At 39.1% G+C, this 18609-nt stretch overlaps 1 pseudogene; it reads right to left on the bottom strand.

Moving 5' to 3' along the window:
- Positions 1 to 16936: 16936 nt before the first annotated feature.
- Positions 16937 to 18409, bottom strand: LOC149221523 (OBERON-like protein pseudogene; annotated as a pseudogene).
- Positions 18410 to 18609: the final 200 nt, after the last annotated feature.

The raw sequence follows: 18609 nt of genomic DNA, 5'->3' as shown, positions 1-18609 counted from the left end.
TCCGTGTTAGCACGCGAGAAATCACACATCAACTCTGCAAAAACTAAAGATTTCTTAGACTTAGATTTCTCAAACTCCAAGTCGAACTCCTGTAGGATAACAATCCATTTGGAGTACTTGCCCCCTAGCAATTGTTTAGTCAAAATGTAGATCATAGGGTTGCAATCCGAAATGACTGTAGTTTTACGGAGTAAAATGTAGTGACGAAAACGTTGGACAGCTTGAACGGCTGCCAATGCCAATTTCTCCACATGTGAGTATTTTAGCTCAGTTGGGTTTAACGTCCGACTAAGGTAATATATCACATGTTCCGTTCCGAATTCATCTTCCTGAACTAAGACCATTCCAATGGTGGAATGGGCGGCGGCAAGGTACAAAAAGTAATCCTGGTTGTAGTTGGGAGGATGCAGCAACGGTGCATGGGTCAACGCGTGCTTGAGTGCATCAAAAGATTTCTAAGCTATCTCATCCCAAGAGAATTGAGCGTTCTGTTTCAACAACCAGGTAAAACCCTTTGTAACCTCAGCATAGTTAGGAATGAATCGTCGTAAAAAGTTTGCTTTCCCCTGCAAACTTTGGAGTTGGCGAAGACTCGAAGGAGGAGGCAATTTGATGATAGCTTCTACCTTCGAGGGATCGACGCGAATGCTGGCTTTCGAAACTACAAATCCTAGCAATCGTCCCACTTCTATACAGAAGACACATTTGTGTGGGTTCAACCGAATTCGATAATGCCTACTCCTCATGAAAATTGCTCATAAATGGACAAGGTGGTCTGCTTGATGTAATGAATGAGCGGGCAAATCATCGAGATACGGTTGCACAATGTGTTTGATGTCATGAAACGCATAAGACATTGCCCTTTGAAAAGTTGCTCCGCCGTTCTTAAGCCCAAAAGGTAATTTGCAATAAGCAAATGTCCCCCATGGACAAATGAAATTCGTTTTTGGTTGATCGGCAGGTAGAATATTGATTTGATTGTAACCGGAAAAACCGTCCATAAAGGAAAATATTTCACTGCCGGCACAATCATCAATTATTTGATCGATATAGGGTGTTGGGTAGTTGTCCTTTGGACAAGCTTGATTAATGTCTCTGTAATCGATGCATATTCTTATTGTTCCCTGTTTTTTGTTAATCAGAACAATATTTGATACCCAATCCATTAACGGGATCGGATAAATGAAACCAGCTTTCAACAGCTTCTCAACTTCTGCTTTAATTGCAGCCGGTTTTCGTGGGTGAATCTGACGCAAACGTTGCCAGACGGGTTTAGCGTCCGGGTAAGTCTTGATCTCATGGACAACAATCGCGGGATCAATTCCTGGAATTTCCTCATAGGACCAGGCAAACACGTCGCGAAATTCTTGAAATAGGGCCTTGTATGTCTGAATTTCATCATCTGTACATGAGGCACCTATATGAATGTTCTCAACAATTTCGGGCTTGACTAAAATGTCAATGGGAATAGTGCGAGAGATGTTTCCCAAATTCAGCTCTGAATCAGGATGTTTCATTGGATTCTGAGCTTCTTTGACATATTCAGCTGTAAATATTGATGAGAAATCATTTTCAAAACGATCATCCTTAGGTAAAAACGAAGATCTGTGATGGAGATCTTCCCATGGTAAATCGTCTACACAGGACTTCACGAAGTTGCTCGTCAGATGACACAACTTCGGGAAACGCTATTAACTCCGAGGTTGACGTGAAAAGTGATTCCTCACGGACCACATTCATTTGGTCGATTTTGGTTAAACGCGGGTTGGTAAAAGACTGCACGGCTTCATAGGCAATTTCATATGGACTCAAAGGCATAGCATCACCAAATGAGTCTATCTCAGATTCATAAGGGACGATCCAAGGATCGTCATAAACAATGGTGTCTAATGTAATCATATGAATAGATGCAAATGAAGACAATGCGTTGATTGGAGGAAAAGGAAAAGTTCCCAGTAAACCGGCATCTTTAACTAATCCTACTCCAATATCCTTATAAGGGATAGTCGTTTTACCGACATGCTGAATACTCTCTGAAGAGGATGGGTCGGATGAAAAGTAAGCCAGCTGGTCTATTGTTACGATCTTGCCATTATGTGGAAACTTTATTACTCGAAAGACCGATGAAACGACCACTGTCATAGCGTAAGACCAACTTCGACCCAAGAGAAGGTTGTAGTCTAGAGGGGCATCAACCACCTCCACATCTAGACTAACGGTTTTTCCTTCAACCCCTATAGGCAAATCCTGTAGAATGCCAAAAGGATGAAACCCACGGCCATCAAAGGCCTTAAGAATTGTCGGGGATTGATTTAGTGAAGGAGAACCAAGCGATCTCCAACACTGTATCGACATAATACACATGGAAGCTCCCTCATCAATTACAGTCTGATGAATAGGCCTGTTTTTTACTATCACTGGGATCTGGAAAGCCATTTGATGAGGCAAACGCGGTGTACTATTTTCTAGATCAAAGATTATTAGGTTCGGGTCCTGAACATCAATAGCTCCTATAGCCGACAAAATTAATTTGCGTTGTGCTGGACATGATTGCAGCACTTCCAAAGCCGAAATTTGATTTGGAGCGTGCTAAGGAACCTTCATGGAAGCTAAGAGGAGCTTCACTGATGCCTCCACTTCAGGAAGCAAAGATAGACTCGAGTCAGAAATGGACCCATTGATGCTCACTATGTTCTTAAAGACATGCAAGAAGTTGTTGCGCGATGGCAAGGCTGTAAATTGGATGCAAGAACTCATAACTAGATGTGCTGGGACCACGCTAGGAGAGCTGCGTGTAGTTCAGAAGCTCGGGAAGCAACGATGCAAACAGGAAGGGAAATGAGATTTACTGTGTAGATTAGGGAAGATGAGATGGACCAAGTGATTTTGGATCTAGGATCGGACGTGAACATCCTACCAAGGAAGACATGGGAGTGCATGGGCAGGCTGCGTTGCAATGGTCTCCTAACCAACTACGAATGACAAACCAGCAAAAGATCCTACCTATGGGGAGATTGCAGGGAATCACAGTAGATATCGAAGGAGCAAGTGCGCTAGCAGATTTTGAAGTGATAGAGATTGTTGATGACAACAATCCATACCCCATGCTATTGGGAATAGACTGGGCCACTAACATGAATGAAGTGATAAATATAAAGAATCTCAAGATGATCTTTGAGAAAAGGTCACTGCGCATAGTGGTACCCTTAGACTCTGCAGAAGGATCATGCTACACAGAGCCAGTGCATGACTGCGACAACAACGACGATATGGACTGCATCTACAAGATAACCATGCATGAGCAAGATTGAGTAAATCCAACCGTAGATGGTTGAATCTCTTGGGAGCGTGAAAGCTTTTGCACATCAGATTCTGACGAGGAGATAGAACGATGGCAGAACTGATTACACGAGGTAACCACACTCAATTGTAACATTATGATGAGATCGCTGCGATGCGTAGCAACAGAGTTAAGAGATCTACTAATATATGATGGGTTAAGCGAGGTGGATGACTTCTTGAACAAATTTGAAAGAGAAGTACCAAACAACAACATTTCAATGCTTTGAAATGGGTACTGTGAGCTACACCTGCAAGATGGTGGGGTACGCACCAAAGAAGTTTTTAGGACTGACGCGAATGCAGAAGGATGATGCGCATGTGGTTTGGGAAACCTCATATGTGACTGAAACAAAAGTATGATGGATGGGATGATCCATGCACACACCTTGCAAAATGGACAAAGGTCTATGGGGAAGATCCACAACCTGAGTGGGTGCACCTATTCTATCATACCCTAGATATTATACCCATGAATTGGTATATAGAAACGGAGCTCCACCATGGCACAAACGAATGGGATATCTTGCGCAAAGGATTCTGGTTAACCTTCATGTTTGAGGATCGTTGGTGGGATACTATTGATGATGTGCCACAAGTAGTAAAAGAAGCTATCTTTAAAATATCCCAGGAGCCAATGGAAGTGCTTTAGCCTGAATAGGTGACCCAGCTGAGCTGCGCGCTGGAGTGTTACAACGTAAAGATTGAAGAAGATGATGAAGATTCGCAAAAAGTTAACATTCCAAAAAATGAAGGCTATCACGAGGTTCAAGGGTCATTGATTGAAGACCTTGACATTATCGTGCCGGTAAATACAAAGCAGATAAACATTGGTATGGAGGCCAAATCTAAGTATGGAACACTCGGAGACTACTAGGATGATGCCACGGTGGATAAGGTCATTGAGTTACTCTGCGAGTACCAAGACTTATTCCCAACCAAGATCATAGAATTAAAGGGGATCGTGGGCAATTTAGGGATGATGAAGATCACCCTAAAAATTGACGTGAAGTTGGTTAAGCAGAGGCTTTACCGCTTGAATCTGAAGTACAAGGAAAACATCTGCGTAGAACTAGACAAAATGATCACAGCTGGAATCATTGAGCCAGTGGAAGAATCTAACTGGGTAAGCCCTATGGTAGTGTAGGAGAAGAAGCAGAAGGGTGAGATAAGAATATGCGTGGACCTCAGGAAATTGAATGATGCCTTTGTGCAAACCCGTTCCTAACTTCGTTCATAGATGAAGTATTGGAAAATGTTGGCGGTCAAGAAGCATATTCTTTTACTAATGGGTTCTCAGGGTACCAACAGTTCAAAATTGCACCAAAAGACAGGAGCAAGACCACCTTCATGACTGAGTGGGGCTGCTTTCAATACACCATTATGCCATTTGGGTTAAAGAACGCACCAAGCATCTTTTCGCGCATAATTGTTGCAACATTCAAAGAATATTTCCACAAATTCCTGGAGGTATATCTGGATGATTGGACTATATTTGGATTGGTTAAGCACCATGTAGTGAGCTTACGCTTGATGTTGGATACTTTCCAATGACACCAAATCACACTGAACCTCAAAAAGTGTACGTTCCTCATTCCCTTTCGGAACCTGTTTGGAAGTTCATCAAAAGCTATGCCCAGATCACCGCGCCAATGGAGAAACTATTGAAAAAGGATGTCATGTTCTGTTGGAATGATGATTTCATGAAGAGCCTGGATGTACTAAAAGATAAATTGGCCTCTGCCACAATCCTGGCCTTCCCAAAATGGGATGTGGAGTTTCATGTCCATGTTGATGTGTCATGTATAACACTGGGAGTGGTGCTAACACAAGAGGGTGGAGAGGGTTTGGATCACCCTATCATTTTCGCAAGTTGTAGGTTGTCCAAAGTGGAAAAGAACTATTCCACAACCGATCACGAGGGGTTGGATATGGTGTACGCGCTCCAAAAGTATTGGCACTATTTGCTAGGATGACATTTCAAGATGTATACAGACCATTACGCTCTAAAATACTTGGTCAATAAGCCTATGTTGGGGGGCCGCATATGCAGGTGGCTCTTATTGTTCCAAGAATATGACTTTGAGGTCATGGTGAAGCCTGGAAGCTTGAATGTGGGACAGGATCACTTGTCGCGTATTGAGACAGGAGAGGAACCTACTAGTTTGGAGGAAGGATTACTTGACACACAACTCTTTGCTGTGCGCATTGCGGACGAGCACTTTGAAGATATAATTCACTTTCTAACAATGGGGACTGCACTGAAGGAATACTCTATCCAGCAAAAGAAGGAACTGGTGGTGTGCATAACTGATTTTTTTGTCATCGCGAGGCACCTATACAAAATGGGCAATGATGAGATGCTGCGAAGGTACGTACCTAAATTTGAACGAAGTTAGATCCTCGTGGAAGTGCATGGGGGTGCTGCAGGGGAACACTATGCAAGATGAGCGGCCGTGCAAAAGATTCTCCGTGCAGGTTTGTGGTGGCCAACTCTTCATCAAGATTCAAAAGCACACTGTAAGGCCTGTGATATATGTCAAAGGACAGGTAAACCATCGTGGAGGAATGAGATGCCTTTGCATCCACAAACGATGCTACAGCCCTTTGAAAAGTGGGTATTGAATTTGTAGGACCTATCAAACCTCAGGAAAAATGGGCACGTGATACATTATCACCGTGACAGAGTACTTGACTTGTTGGGCAGAAGCACAACCAGTCAAAGACTGCACGAACGCCATGACTGCAAAGTTTTTGTTTGAACATGTGTTGACTCGATTTGGCTGTCCAAAAATCTTAATGAGTGATCATGGTACACATTTCCTAAATGAAACCATCAACGCGCTAATAAAAGAGTTCCAGGTGTATCATCAGAAAAAAGCACACTATATCACCCACAAGAAAATGGGACAGTAGAAGCATTCAACAAAATACTGGAGACTGCGCTAACCAAAGTATGCAATGCGTAGCAGAGCCATTGGGACCTGTGCGTACCTATAGTACTATGCACTTATAGGACAACGTGCAAGAAACTAATGGGAAAAACACCTTTCCGGTTGGTTTATGGCGTGGAAACTGTCATGCAATGGAGTATATTGTACCTAGTCTACTTATAGCAGCACTCACAGGTATGACGGATCTCGAAGCCCTAGAAGAGAGGCTTGCGTAGTTGGAAGAACTTGAGGAGGAACGGTTCTTGGCTGGCTTTCATCAGTAGGTGTAAAAGCAATGTGAGAAGGCTTGAGACGATTACCATATTAAGTTGTGCACCTTCAAGGTAAATGATTTAGTGTTGCTATATGACAGTAAGTTTGATAAATTCCTGGGAAAGTTCAGAATGCATTGGCTAGGACCATACATTGTTAAGGAGGTCACAGATGGAGGTGTGGTACAACTAGTCAAACTAAATGGAAAGCCTTTCCTAGTCAAAGTGAATGACAACTGCTTGGAGCCCTACACGGGTGGGCCGACTATCTGACTAGCCGGCAGAAGTATAGTCTTCGTGCTCCAAGGATCTGAAAAAAGGCGCGGGACTATAAACAAATGCAGGGGATACAGGCACAAATGAAGAGAAGCAGTTTCGACACCATGGTCTCGGAACAACACGTACAACAGATCCAGCCAGAAACAACTCAGTTCATTGCCGACCTTGCAACAGTTCGAGCATAGTTGGAGGGACTCTGTGCAAAGATCTACACACCGACAGAGTGACTCGAGGGTGAATCATCAAGTTTGTGTTGGGGGCCTGTTAGGCATGTAATCCCCCCAAGGCATGTTTTGGGGCTTAAAGCCCAAGTTTTGTTTGAATATTTTTGTAAAAGCTCTGCGAATTGCGAGCGTAGGGCATGAAAGTATAATAGAGTCACAGGGTTGTCCACTCTAGTTTTTGTAATGTAATGTCGGCTAGATAGACCTACCCATGGTCCGTATACCATGGGATTTTATAAATAGAGTGAGGCTCTAAGTGTAGAAAATAACTAATGGAAGGGAAGAATGAGAAGTCTAAGTGATTGAGTCGAAGTGTAAAGTGCGTCTGTGGGTTGTAGAGTAGGAGAAGGCTCTGCAGTTAAGTGCATAGAGGCCTAGTAGTCTGCAGCTAAGTGCGCGGACCCCTGCAGCCAAGTGCGCAGGGCAGGTTGATTCTGTAACCATTAAGAGAATCAATAAAGAGAAGTGTTGCTATAATTTTGTGTATCTTTTCCTGGTTTAGTGCATGATTGAATATAATTTGCAAGTATATTGTTTATTTACCGCGTGAACCTGTATGAATGTTTTTATTGCTAATTATAACTTAAGACATTCAAGTAGGTGAAGGTAATTAATTAGTACTGGAAGATAAGTCAGATCTTGGGTAATAGCGTAGAGTGTGGCACGAGCCCTGGTTAGGGTTGCGCGAAGGTAGTGTATCAGGCCATAAGGAATGGAAGGTGCATGAAGCGACCTGCGCATAGGAACAAATAGAGGACCAATCTTACCTCTCAGACATCTCAAGGGTGTGGAAAGCTGGTAATTCTAGCGCCCTCCCATACTACTTCGGGTGAGACCTCAGTCCGTGCTCTGCAGACTGTTGCTGAAAGGGCCAATAGTACAGGGATTTGTTTGGCTAATTAACTCCGAACTTGGGTCAGGCCCCAACAAGCCAACTGACACTACAAGAAAAATGGACATTGGTGAGGGGCGAAAAATGTCAGCATAAACTCATTAGTGACAGTCAAAAGAGCATTTGTCACCAAAACCTAAACGTCACCAAAGGTGGCGTCTTCAAAAGTATAAGTGTTGTAGTGACATACAAAGTCCGTCACCAATCATGATTTATAATGACGGATAGCAACCATCACCATTTCATATGAGAAATGGTGACGGACCATAGCCTCCGTCACCAAAAACTAAACGTCACCAAAGGTGGTGTCACCAAAAGTATAGGTGTTATAGTGACATTCGAAGTTCGTCACCAATAATGATTTATAATGACAAATAGAAATCGTCACCATTGCATATGAGCAATGGTGACAGACCATAGCCTCGGCCACCAAAAACTAAACGTCGCCAAAAGTATAGGTGTTATGGTGACATTCAAGGTTCGTCACAAATATTGATTATAATGACAAATAGTGACCGTCACCATTTCATATGAACAACAATGATTTATTGTGATGGAGCTTTAATAGATGTCACTATTGGTGAACATATATGGTGATGTTCGTTGACCATCACCAAAAGTTGCATTGCCAGAAGTATAGGTGTTGTGGTGACATTCAAGGTCTGTCACGAATAATGACTATAATGACAGACAACAACTATCACCATTTCATATCAACAACAACAATGATTTATGGTTATGGACCTTTGAGGGTCGTCACTATTGATGCGTATATATGGTGGTGTTCGTTGATCATCACCATTTCATATTTTTAGTGAGGTTCGAACAATGTCACCAAAGCTCATTAGTAATGGTCAAAAGAGCCTTCGTCACCAAAAATTGATCATCATCATTCCATATGGATGTCAGGGCACGATGGAATCGAACCACCAACCTCCTGCTTGTAAAGAAGGTGCTCTTCCATTGAGCTAGCACCCTTTAAAGAATTATACTTTTAAAAATTAGACCTTGAAACTTCATAAATTGTAAATTCTACAACTTTCAATAAATTAAAGTCTCGGCAATATTTTACTAAACAAGAAAAGCAACATCAAAGTTGCAGGTACCTACCTAATGGTTATTGAAGTTATTAAAAGTGGGTGGAGGGAAAAAATAGTTATGTATAAGAGAATCAGTATGTTTAGTCGAAAAAATTAGAAGTGAAACTCTGAAGACATTTATAGCTTATAAATGACCTATAACTAGCAAATGCACCAAATATTGCAAAGGAAATGTCATGAGTGGATAGCATATGGAAGAAGAGGAGGCAAGGACTTGGAACCCTTGTACATCTTGGCATGCCTTAGCACTTGGCACATCTTAGCTTGTTTGACATGTCTTCATACTATCTGGCACATGTTAGCATGCCCTAGAATTCCCTAACACACCTTGGAAGTCATGACCTCACAACTAGCATTACATTTTCCATGACTTGGGAACCTTACATTCACTAGAACACCTTGGCTTGTCATGCTCTCTGTTATCCTCCACAATGTCCTAGGCTGATGAGGAGATCGTCGAAGGTAACCATGGACCAAACTTTTAGTTTGGTAGCTAGCCCTACCCAACCAAAGAGGGCTCTCTCTATGAAATCACAACCAAGATATGACTGGAATGTAAAGGATTTTAGGGTAGATAGCTAGGCTCAGGTGGGCTTTTGGAAAATTTAGGGACTTGGAACTCTATCAACTGTTGTCTTGTCTGGTAAGAACTTTGTCAACGAGGTAGGGACTTGGAACTTTGTCTAGGATAAAGCACCTAACATGCATGACAGAAGCTCCCTAGAATAGAGTACCTCCTACCTATAAGAGTGTCCCCTGCTCAAAATATAGAACCCTTCTCTACTATGCACTTTTCTTAAAGATAATTTTGTGAATAAAATGTTACTAAGAAAAACACCTAAATTAAAAAAGTGAGCATCTAAGTCAAGCTATAAAAGTATACTAAATATGGCTCTATATAAGTTTTAGAAACACTAGACAAGCATGCTTGCTTACAACAACCATAAGATGCCTAAAATCGATGTGCTTCTTTCATCGTTGCTATACCCTCATAGAAAAATTGGAATATGTAGCATGTACCCCAAGTCTGTATGCATCTGCTGAAGGTGTAGATTGAAAGGATCTACTGAGATGAAGTACTGTTGAAGGAGAAACACCTTCAAAAAAATAGATAAAGTCTACTGTGAATTCGACCCATTTGCACACAGACCAAGGCTGCTACTGGGTACACTTCTCTGTTGAATGGAAATTGCAATGTATTGTAGTGTTGTTGAGGAAAAAACACCTTTAGTGCAACACAGATAAAACTCTAACATAGATTGTCACTGTGGCCTCGGTTGTATATGATCTCATCAATATAGGTAACAACTTCGATAATTGAAAAACCAAAAGGTGAGTTGCATAGATCATTTGAAATGATAGATTTGGGTATACTTTATTATTGTTTAGGAGTGTTAGTATAGAAAATTCAAGGTAGCTTGTTGTGTCTTTATGTCATAGGCCAAAGATGCGAAGAAATACATAAAATATTAAATAACATGGTATAAGTCGATTGCAGGTTCTTTTCAAACGGGAATGGAATTCTCCTTGTGCGGGTTCTAATCTAGTGGGTATAACTTTAAATAAGAAACTGATAGTTATGGGGTTGGAATTGTCTCACAATTCATGAAAAGTCCCAAATTTGTTCACTAGAAAGAGGAACAAACATCTTTGCAATGGATTCAAGATCCCTTTAGAGCTATGGTGGAATTCAGAAATTTTCAAAGGGTCAGTAATGTTATAGGTCAATTTTATCTCCTTGGAGAAAATTTTCAGTTTCAAAGATAGGTGAGTGGTTAAAATGCTGGCAGAAACCGATCTTCATGAAAATACTGAGATTGCTTGTAGATACTGATATTTCCCAAGGAAAATGGATTTTAAACTAGAAGTTGGACTTCTGAACAGTGAAAAGTCCCATTTCATTTGGTTGGTTCTCATATAATTATGTAGGAAGATTGTAGAGAGAGAAAAAAGTATGAATGGTGGTGTCTACAAATTCTAATTTGGAGGCTAGTTCGAAGTCTGGACAAGGTAGAAGAAAATGGGCAGGCAAATCTCAAGACTATTGATTTAGATGTTGTTCCAACTTCTAGCTTTGGAAGGTGATAAGTGCCAGTCTGAGGTATGTTCTCCTAAAGTGGCTGAAGGAACATATGATTTTCCTGTGACTTTTCAAGGTAGGTCCCCTTTTATCAATTCCTCATGCTATCAAATAGTACTACAAGAATCCCCTTCCATTATTGGGTGTTCCAAAGTTGTTTGTAACGTTAAGGAAGGTTTAAGTGACTTTAAGCCCCCCCACTAGAATTTGGGCCCATATTTTGCTTCAGGAAATTGTGGCATTCTCTTCATGCCAGTTATCCATTCTTTAGACCATGCAATCCAGTATTCAGAAGCTTCATAAGATGATGTAGGGATTTGTTCCTTTTCCTGTTTGGGTGGTCATCCAGTTAAAGAGGCCTCATAAAATAAAGGTGATGAGATGTTCAAGTCATCTTACCATCCAAGACCAAAGAAAGAATGTTGTGGGTGATTTTAGGGTCTGGAAGGGGGTTTAGCACTTGATCATGATCGCCACCAAGTCTCCATTGGAAGAAACTCTAATAACTCTAAAGCAAAGTCATGGTTTCAAAAAAAGAGGAGGGAAAGGGAACAATTGACAATCAGTGGGGCCCTTGCAGCAAGAAAAGCCCCATTTCTAAATGATTTTTCAGTCATTTCTTTAAAGTTCAAAAGTTGATTGATGTAGAACCAATTAAATAAGAACTTACCTAGAGAAATAACTAAAAAGGCAGAAGTGGAATTTCAAAAAGCTAGATAAATCCTTTGTTGCTGCTCAATTGATGTTAGATTCACAAAATGAGATCATAAATTGTTTAGGGAAGCTCCCCCTATTGTTGCAAATTGAATCATAGAGTAAGAAGCCTCTCACCCCCTTTAAGTCTAATCGCTTACTGGCTAAATAAAAAGGATTCCAAGGATATGGTCATTAAGAATTGAAGACATTACGATAGTAACAGTGAGGATAGAGACATGAAGAATTTCATAGACAATCTAAAAAGGGTAAAAGATGAAGTTACAGATTAATCTCAAAGCTTTTTTCAAAAAAATTTAAAGGATGTTGAAAAATTAGTTAAAAACCTCTGATAATAATAAAGTAGGGGTGTTTTTGAAAGATGATATCAATCCTCTCAAAGAGCTAGAAGGGAAAACAAACCACCTTGCCAAAGTGGAAAAAGAAACTAAGCTAAAAAGGAGAACCAGCTTGTTCCATAAAAGTGGCACGAATACTAAATGTTTTCACAACTACGCAAGTCATACAAGAAACATTAACATTATTTGGGAAAAGAATAAGCCAAATAGCTCTAGGGTTAATAAGTCTTTTAAGGAGATAGCTGAAGTGAGAAAGCAACATTTTAAAAGTCTAATGGCAACAAATATTTGTGAAATCATGAAAATTATTAGGCTATTTTCCAGCATTATCAATGATGAAATGAACATAGACTTGGAGACAAAGGTGTCCAAAGAGGACATAAAAGTAGTTTTAAACTCAAAAAAACTAAAAATAGTATACCCAATGGATGTATAGTTGAATTTCCAAAGAATAATTTATGCTCCTTTATAATAGGCAAATCTACTATGTTGTGAGAACAACATATGAAAGAATACATACAATTAAAACTCACAAGCTTCCTATTGTAGCAATGATGCTAGAACTTGCAAAGGTGTAAGACAAAATGAATTGGCTTTTTCTTAAACTACTGCTGATTCAACATGGAACAAACTTGCAGATTGTAGAATGGTTAATGGGATGCCTTACTTTAGTTCCTTTTACAGTTCTAATCAATGGGTCCCCCAAAATTTTCTTTAATGCATATTGAGGTTTGTGTCAAGGGTGCTCTCTATCACCATTTATTTTCCTATTAGTGGTTGAAGGTGTATGCTAATCACAGATGCAAGTAGAAGAGGGATAGTGAAAGGAGTAAAAATTTCTTACTCTGAATATTCTCATATATTGTTTGTTGATGATATCATCACATATGGAAAACAATCACTAAGGGATTTAAAAGGTATAATTTACATTTACTGCAAAACTACATGTATGGAAATCACTATGAGGAATTCTACAATGTTGTTCAATGCTTTGGATGAGGAAGAAAAATCCTAAATCATGAATTTGTTTCCTATGAATTTTATGGAATTAGATCAAGGAAACATATACTTAGGATCTTAAAGCCTGCTGATTATATTTATTATCATTGAACTTGGTTGTAGAGCAAAATTGAAGCTTAATTTCATTATGGTGCAATTCATGGTTCTCTAGGGGAGGGAGATTAGCGCTGGTCAAGGTTATGCTGGAAAGTATTCTTGTGCATTGAATATACGTTGTCCATATCCATAAAGGCATCATAAACACAATAAAATGAAAGGAATTTATTTAGTTCAATGGAGCCAGGTGGTAAATTTTAAAGAAGCTGGAGGGTGGGGCATAAAAAAATATAAACCTCTTCAGTCTAGCTCTAGCTGCTAAAAGTCTGCAGAGGTTAGTCTACAATGAAGGTATATAGGAGAAAATTACAAAAACCAAACATTTGAGAATGATTTCTTTAGAATATTAGTTTACAGAAGAAAAGGAACATTTTAAGGGAAATTTTATTGTTTGGAAATATTTGGTAAAAGAATTCCCATTAATTGGAAAATGGACAACATGGAGGATTTAAAGGAAAAAGGTAAGAATAGGGAAGACCACTAGATTGGTTGTAAAGGTGATTTCAAACTATGTAAGCTAGTAAGAGATATCCATCTCTTAGCGATTTATTCCAGGGAAAATGCGGCAACAAATGATGGCAGGAATGTTTGATCTCATGTCTTGAATTTAGCATGGGATTTGAATTTGTGAGGGGTAAAAACTGAGGCAAGAAACCATAGCTTAGAAATTGGTCTAAGGTTGGTGACTGTTGTTTTTTAACGAGTTCAATGTTAATGGCAGATGCAAGTTAGACAGTTTATATTTTCAATGGTATTGAGAATAAAATATATTGAACTTGTCCAAACTATTAGGTTAGTGATCAGATAGACCATGAAGCTTAAAAACATTTGAGAGTGGTGCAAACAGGGTCTCATTATGTCAAGGGCAGTAGAATTATGAAGGTCATGGAAATCCATAATAAGGGTTGGTCAAAACATGTAAAAGCATTGCACCAATAGAAGTGAGATGCACTCTACAGCTGAGGTGAATGAGATGTGTCACGACCATCCATCCATTTGTGTGTAACACTCAAATAACATAAAAAGTTGAGGTTAGTAATTTAAAAAAGAAAATTAAAAAAGTTGACTACTACAATGTCAAAAAATATAATAATAAAATAGTGTGGCATAGATCCATCTTAACACAAGATTTTTTAAGCACTGAGTTTTATCCAAATATAACTGAAATGTCAACCTTATGTTACTGATGATATCATATATTATCTGAGCTTACACTGAAATTGTAACATGGAAAAACAAATGCACAAACCATGTCAAGGAATTAACTGGATGGGCATAATAAGCTGTACGAGGCATTGCCATTTCAAGAGTAGAAAGTCGGCAACTAGTTCTTGGTACTATCTACAGTTATCTAAATTTGTGATTTGCTTTTCTATGCAAGTAATTCTGGGGCTGGATAAAGATGCAAGGAAATGCACTGCCTCATTTTTTCTTAGAAGGCACAGGCAATTCAAATGTTACAGTAATGGTAAGAGTTGTGATTCTATCCACTGGATTCTGTCCAGAATGGTTAATGAGAAATTGGGTATATACTATAATAAAACATGGTTAATAAATGCATGTCTTATTCAAAACTACGATGTTCTATATGTTTGCAATAACTCTCTTGTTTCTTTTTCTTGGTCGTTACGTGTGATTTGTTTGGTCTTCTCTACTAAAGAAGTGCTTGCTTTTCCTCTCCTTTTGCACAGGACCAGTCTCTGCTTCATGGTCTAGGGTTTATCTATTTGAGTTTACATGTATATTATGTGACATTTGTTATTTTCCTTTCAGGAGATGCCTATTAGAGGCATTGTTAAATCAAGAATGGAAAGTTTTCTAGTTAGTTTTTGGTGCTATCTATACTTATCATATTTTTTTATTTACTTTTATATGCAGTTAATTATAGGGGGTAAGTTAAGACTTAAGGAAATGCATTTCATCACAATTCTATAGTAATGGTAAAAGTTGTGATTCTTCCTGTTGGATTTTGTCCAGATTGGTCATCCAGGAATTGCTAATATATAACAATTAAGACATGGTTAATAACTACATAGCTTATTCAAAATTACGTTATTCCATATGCTGGTAATAAATCTCATCTTTCCTTTCATTGGCCTTTTGATCCATTCATTCTTCTCTGCTACAGGAGTGCTGGTTCTTCTTGTTTTGCAAATGATTGGTCTCTGCTTCATTGTCTAGGGTTTTTGAGTTCACTGCTTTGTTTTGTGACATTTGGTTGTTTTTCCATTTGGGAGATGCTTTAAGAATTCCTGCATTGACATTGTTGTTTATGTACTTTTGAGTCCAATTGATTTAACTTGGTCATTTGTGGACATTAAAATATTTTCTTTCTTTTTTTCTACTTATCTTCTAGTATCAATGAACAACTATTAATCTCTTAGCAAATCATCATGATTTTTTCCCGTAATTATCTATGGGTCATGGATAGGTATTTGATCTCTCAGAAGTTAAACCCTCAGATTTTCTTCGTCATGGTCTAGGTTGTTTGGAAAAATTGGCTAGCTTTGGAGATTATTGTGCTAAAGAAACCCGTGACAAAATACACATTATGGTAAGTAGTTTGTCATAGAAAAATAGCTATTTCAATCATTCCAAATAAACTATGAATATTTTTAGTTGATCAAGTTTGTGGTTGAAAATTGAAATTTTCTAGGTCAAGGAGATTCTAATCAATGAATGTTTTCTAATAATATTGGTCAGGCAACAGGAGATGATGGGACAGTGGGATGGATACTGGGAAGCATTGTTGAACTTCGTTTGGAAAGTCATAAGTGAATCCCACGAGTTGGAATCATTCCTCTTGGAATGGGAAATGATCTAGCTCGAAGTTTTGGTTGGGTAGGTAGCTTTGTTTGGCTTATATTCCTTTGTTATATATGTTCTTCATCTTGTGTTTTTTGCAGTCTGAACTAGACAGTCAGAAACGTGGAAGTTATAGTTAGCCTCAAATTTTATTGACTCCATGACTGAAAAAAGGTGTTTATAGACCATGTTCATTAGGTGACCATTTCATAATTTATTTTAGGTAAGGAACTTTCTAAACAAGATGAGCTAATTTAAGTGGTCAAGACCTAACGAATATATTGCCAACCTCGAATACAAGGTAAATATGGAAGAAGAAATGATGAGGGGAAGATCCCCATGGTGGCACTTAGTTTGAAAGTTAGAAATTCCTCTTAAAGCTAAAATCTTTCACTAGTTAGCTTTAGACAACAAAATTTTAACTTGGGATAAGGGGGTCCTGGAATATGTCTTTTAAGATAAGTGAGGAATCCATGTATTACTTTTTTGTTTCCTGTTTTTAAGCTCACTTATGGATAGCTTGCAATAAATTATTGATTGAGAAGCATGAATAGAGTATAGTGCCAGTCCATATGGGCATAGAGATGCTAGCAATGATAAGAAAGCTGGCAAGTGACTGATAGGTCCCAGATGAAAACATCATGGTAACCTAGTGCCAATATATAATGGGGGTGGGGGTTTTCAACTTCATTTAGTAGTATTTCTATGAGAAATTAATCATATATTAGATTATGAAAGGATGCATGAAGTATCCATCTAAGGTCTTAGGTTGGATCTTCCATTGACTTTCAATTCTCGCATTGAGAAACCATACCATTGTTTCCTTTTTGGATTGATTCATTGATCAAATCATGATTATAGAGGTGTTTCTGTGGGAGAAATAAATGGGAGCAATGGACTCTTCAACATGAAATATCCTCTGAACACAATCAAATTCCTTCATGAAAGCTTCCCTATCCTAATCAGGGGCACAATGTTGAAACACATCCTTCACCCACCCTAATAGTTCTGTATCCTCTTAAAGGACCTACACCTGAAAATCATTTTAGATGACCCTGTACCACACTTAAGACTGGTACCCATGCTTATTTGTCTGACACGGATTGCAAAATATGTGTGTCAAGTGGGAACAAGTATCACAACCCATCCATTGGCAAGTATTCACTTCAAAGTCAAATTTTCTGCAAATAACACACATGCAAAGGCTACAACATCCACTCTTGGTGCTACAAATTTCACAACTACAATCATCCATTGGAAGTTGACTCTGACATGCTATATTTCTACATCGTTTTTAGGAAATATCTCAACGTGGAAGTTGACTCTGGCACGCTATATTTCTACATTGGTTGTAGGAAATATCTCAATGAGGACCATTTGAGTGACACTGATATCTACATGTTAAAAGGCTTGAATTCCTATTTGTATAGCAACTAATACTTCTAACTTAACTTTGTGTACCCTGGACATGGGTGTAAGATCACTCCTCCCTTGTACGAGCATTTGCAAAAGGGTAAATTCCTCCCTATGTTGAAGACCTCCTATGCCTTCAAGGATCACCCAAAGCTTTGATTTCAGATCTTCCAGAAATTCCTTTGGTTGTTCGCACCTTCTCTCTACCATTACATCAAGCCCTCCCCCTACTACATCTCGAAGCAAGATCTAATTTGAATTGAGTACTCTATGTACTACTGTTTTCTTTGGCCGTTCACGCATGTCTGCTTAGTAGGCCATGTTTTATCTCCTCTGGCTCGATAAGCCACAATCTTTCCATAACCCATGAGAACATCTCATTCACACCTTTCGACAAACACATTGTTGATATTCTTCCCAACCCTACTGCACTCGCCATAATCCAGGGCACTACGTCTCACTAATACATTTTGACAAACACATCACATGTACTAACTACTCTGTCATGCCTCCCATGCAAGCCTAGTTTTCCACCTTACAAATCAGTGCAAGATAGGAAAGCAGAGTGAGATAGCCACTCATCTGGTTGAATGTCTATGTGTTGATCTCTCAATAAATCCCATTCCTCTGGCTCTATGCGAATCACGTAGCTTTATTTCACATCTAGGGTTTCAATAGGCAATGTATGCTCAGTAGGCCATGTTTCCTGTGAGATTTCACTCTCTGAGGGAGACTAACGCACATTGTTAGGATGGGAAATAGGCCCTCCTAGGTCTGTTGATCCACACACTTTAGATGATGCAAGAGAAAGAGAGGCTTGTAGACCAGGAGTCCTAGATTGTTGCCGAGGTGGAGGCATTTGCTGTTGTTTTTGTTGAAAGGATGCTCTAGAAGAGGTACCCATGAAATCAAAAAATTCTCTTTTAGTATCGATGTAGCTACGATTTTTTTTTGCACTATAGAAATGCAGTCAACTATTTATTTCATCCAAATCGATCGTAAAGTAAAAAATTGCTTAAACCTATGTGATACACGCATCACCCTCGAATCATTATTTGACCTGTTGAATAGCCCTCATCACCCTCGAATCCTTATTTCACTTGA

Source organism: Pinus tabuliformis, chromosome Q, assembly GCF_031772625.1.
Source record: "Pinus tabuliformis cultivar Carrire ecotype Pingquan chromosome Q, CPIR1, whole genome shotgun sequence".
NCBI lineage: Eukaryota > Viridiplantae > Streptophyta > Pinopsida > Pinales > Pinaceae > Pinus > Pinus tabuliformis.
This window is presented reverse-complemented; position numbering and strand designations above follow the sequence as displayed.